We start from the raw sequence: 4,677 nt of genomic DNA on the forward strand, positions 1-4,677 counted from the left end.
CTCTTCACTCCTCTCTTTGTCTGACATCCCACAGCCAATTAATTCATCAGTGAAACCTGTCACTCTCCCAAATACACCCAGAATTTAACCACTTCCTGCCTTCTGCACCACTAGCATCCTGGCAGAAGACATGATCATCCCCCACTGGTACTGAGATGCCCTAACCATCTTCCATCTTCAGCCCACATTCCCCTATACTCTATTCTCAACAAAGCAGTTAGAATGATCCTTTTCGGTCAGAGCAAGCCCCGCCTCTGCTCAGGCCAGTTTTTCCCACCTCACTCAGAGGAAACAGCCAAGTTCTCACAGTGGCCTTCAAGGCTCTAACAGCTCAGCCCACTTTACCTCTCTGACCTTACTTCCTACAAACTTCCCCCTCTGTCACCCACTCCAGCCTCAGTGTCTTCCCTGCTGTTCCTTGAAGCTGAAGTACTTTTTTCTCAGAGTAAAGTAGAACGTGATTTTTTATATATCAAGAGATCGAACAGCTGACCTTGGCTTTCTGAGAGTCACATGGCCCTGAACATTCAGAAGGATCCCAGACCCAGGCCACTCTTAGAGCTAGAGCCATCTGCTCTCCTCCAAGTGTTACGGGGGGCCAGAGATCAAATACCAAGTCCACCCTGCCACGGAAACTGTGGCTGGCCTGTGCACGTAAGTTTCCTTGAGAACGGACGTGAGTCAGCTGAGCAAATGAGCACACCAGTGAGGAAAACCAGCGGCTGCAAACACACCTGAATGTTGACAATTATTCTGTTAGCTGGTGCTGCAAGCATTCTGTTTTCCAAGTCGTGCTTTCTCAAGAAGAGTTTGTTGATATCCTACTACCTAAGCTGCAAACTGGAATCAAGCAGTTGAAAAAGCAACCAACACGGGACTGAAAACACAGATAACCATCAGCAGATCGAGTCAGCACAGGAATGTTTTATTAATCAAATATATTTACATTTCTGGGTCAATTATCTCTAAAAGTGTGCCTGTTTTTCATTTAAACATAATGTAATCCCAGTAGATTCTATCATAAGAGTACAGCTGCATGCATGATCTCATTGGTCCTTTGTAGTTCTTTTTTTAAAAAAGATGTGCATTCAATAAAGCTAAAAAACGTAAGCAAATTGTTTACCGTTCTAACTGCAGGACAATCATTCTTATCATATCAGGGGCCCTCACAGCCAATGCTCCTGTCCACCCACAGAGAGCTTCTCCTCATTCTCTTGACCGACTTGTTTAAACTTTCCAAACCTCAAAAAATGGAAATTGAACACTAACCCTGACCATTTTGACTGGTAGGAAGATGGAGACAGACATGTCTATTCCAATGGGGATCATTTACAGTAAATTTAAAATCAGTCTATTAAGGAAATTTACACAATGCCTTGATAGCATCTAAATATCGTATTTCCATTAGCATACTATTACAAAGCTAGATGCCTTCCCCTTAATATAACAAAATAAATCGGCTTGGTGATATCAGATTTACAGAGTCATTTTGCTTGTCTGAGCCCAAGTTTTCCTTAGTGTCTGAGTCACCACCTTGGCCTTTGCATTTGCATTACGAGGAGGAAACCTCTTTCATAGAGAATTTACACCTTCTCAGGAAAAGAATTATGCCTCTAAGTTTGCTATTTCATCGTCTCCAAGTTGGGAGAAACTTGAGCATGTGTACGAGATTGTTCAGAGAAAGTAAGTCTACAGAGGTTCTATTTTCACATTAGATAATGCTTGAAAGAGGACCAACAGGGACAACGAGTCGGCGGACATTTGGTCCGAAACTGCTGCTCTCACCGACATGTGGGGATCACCTGCTGTGACAGGATTTTTTTTTTTAACTCCAAAGAGTTCTGCTGTGGAAAAAGATCGCCCATTTGTTGAAGTTTATATAGAGATTGTTTTCAGTTGGGAGTGATGTGCCAAGCTTTGGGAGAGACAGGCAGCAGCGGGGATGTTTCCCAAGGCAGGAAACAGGAAATACCAACTGGAGCCTACCACGTTTGACTGACGGGGAAGGCGTGTTCACCATTTTCATAAAGAAATGTGCCTCTTGGCATCTGAGTTTGGGAGAAAGTAGCATAGATTGCGGTCTCAATACCATGGTAAAGAAGTGCCTTGTAACGAAGTCTGTTCAGAAAGAAATGTTGTACGCTTACTTTTTGAACACATCTTATAAATAGTCTCTTCTAGATTGTGCCTGAGACCATGAACTGGTTCCTGGAACGGCATTATTTGTGCCTTTGACAACCCAAACCTGACTCCAGCCTTCCTAGCTCCCTGCTTTAAACCAACAGGCTAACCATGTAAGCTCATATTCTTAATGGACACAACTGCACGATTACTCCATTGATGCCTGAGACACAACTCACTTAGCATTCGGTGAGAACAAAGAAAGAATAGGTTTCACGCAGCCTTGTTCAGGAGGGGTTTCATTTGTCCGTAGTGTTCAAGATGAGTTCTTCATTCTTGGCCACTGCCCAATGTCACCTGCCTTCCTGCCTGATCCCATGTGTCCTAATGTATGTCACACACTTGAGAGGGTTTTTTCTTTTAATGCGAAATTTTAGTTGCATATTTAAAAAAATAAAAACAGTGGGGTATTTGGAACTCTTCGGTCCAGCAGCACAGATTCAGGGGTTGCAAGGTCAGCAACTACAATGACGTATATTTTTAGAGTATTTTAGCATTAGTGATGGTATTATTTCCACAAACACATTTTATAAGTAAATTATACTTGTGTTTATTTTAAAAGATCTCGTTCTCAGAAAAAAAAATCTTGGAATGAGGAAGTATTTTCCCTTTAAAAAAAGTTACTGCCATGTGGGTTTGGAGGAGGAAAAAGTAAAGAAGCAGCTAAGATTAAGCATATATGAGAAAAAGATAATGACAATATCTTTGTCATAGAGCAACTGAGGGTTGAACAATCCATATGACAGAGTGAAAACAGTGACGGACGGTAACCACAAATCATAAGTTGCTATCATTATTATCATTCCCAGCTACATCTCAGGGAATAAGCTCAGACTTTATTTTTCCTTTAAAATCTACTCAACAGTCTCTTTCATATTCCAAATAGTAGCTTCTCAATATACAGGAAAGACAATCCAATAGTTTTATGTCTTTGCTCCGTTTTCTGACATTTTAATCATTCTTCATATTGGTTTGATGAAACAGCTGATATTCATTACTTAAAAGACAAAACAAAATAAATATTGTAAATGTTAAACACATTTGTGGATTACAGGCTAAACATCTGTGGCAAAGCTTCCACAGATAAAGCAAAATGTTCAGTTTGGCTTTCTGTGCTCAGTTGTCCTCCACAGCCGATCACTAGGTTTGTAGAATCCAATCTTTGTGAAGGTCTGAAACGCACAGCTCTTCCCGGGCCTCCATCTGTTGTTTGTGGTAGTTCAGACAAGTGCTAGTGATGGGAAAACCTCAGACTCGTGGGTGGGTAAGAGCCCGAACACCCAATCACTTTGTCAAATGTCTCCAAACCTCTTCACCTTGAAAGGATCCTAACAAACGAATGACTTTTCTGGAATCTACTGTTATCACTTAAAGAAGCCTATCTCTTAGTACCTTTCCAGCTTGGTGTCAGGAACTAGTAAAGACTGTGGGAAATGAAATGAAATGAAATTCACAGGAAGAAAAGAGAGTAGAAACTAACTTTTCTGGCAATGTGCTTCTTTAGTTTGCTATTCCTGGTTTCTGCAGACACGCGAAGTCTTACTACGAGAACGACGGATCTGCTCCCAAACGCCAAGCTGCTGGGCCAGCTCGGGGTGACCCAGTGACCATCCCCAGCTACTCCCTGCCTTGTGCCATGGTCCCCATTTTAAACAATTCAACAGACATTTGCATTTCAGTTTTTAAATGCATGCACAACAGATATAGTAATAAAGCTACTTCTAATATGAAAAGCAATTAAATATCAGTTTTTTACATGAACAACTCTTATAACCAGAGACCAGCAATTAGCTTTGCAACGATGTACCAGAGACGGTGATGTTCCTTCCATGAGCAGCTTCAGCCCTGTCCCCATTGCCTACCTTATCAGTGGAAGAGGATCATAAAACCACTGCAGTTCTGCCCCTGATTCTAGGGTCTTGATATTGTAGCTAAGAACCAATAGGCCAGTGGGTCAACCACAAACAATCAAGTTCTGCATCTTAATTTGTTTTGAAATATGCTCCCTTCTGGTCCTCAGCTGAGTTTACATTCCTCTGCTTCTCCCTAATGTGGCGATCTCTGTAACTTCACTGAGACAATGGTCTTAGGACCAAAACACCCATGCTGCTAGCCTGCCACTGATGAGATTATGTTCTCACCAATAGCCACATAAGTAATGCTGCTTAACAGCAAACACCTATGGTGGGGTCATACACAAACAAGAGTTCAACAAATGCTCCTTGAGTAAATTATTAAACAATGAACCAACTGTTGAAAAAAACTGGATGAGTTGGTACCTGTTTGTAAATCTTTGCATGTCTGGACTAGAATGAAATTTCTCCAAGTTATAATCTAATAAATTGTAAGGCCCGTGAGAAAAGGGGTGGTATCACCATCTTTTTATGTGATTAAAAAAAAAAGTTTCCCCACATAAGGTTACACTTGAATGGACATTCAGTAAATATTTACTAATTGGATCAAATTATATAAATTACACAAAATTCAGTTTTACAG

This window comes from Sturnira hondurensis, unplaced genomic scaffold, assembly GCF_014824575.4.
Source record: "Sturnira hondurensis isolate 20B ecotype Veracruz unplaced genomic scaffold, ASM1482457v3 Scaffold0001509, whole genome shotgun sequence".
NCBI lineage: Eukaryota > Metazoa > Chordata > Mammalia > Chiroptera > Phyllostomidae > Sturnira > Sturnira hondurensis.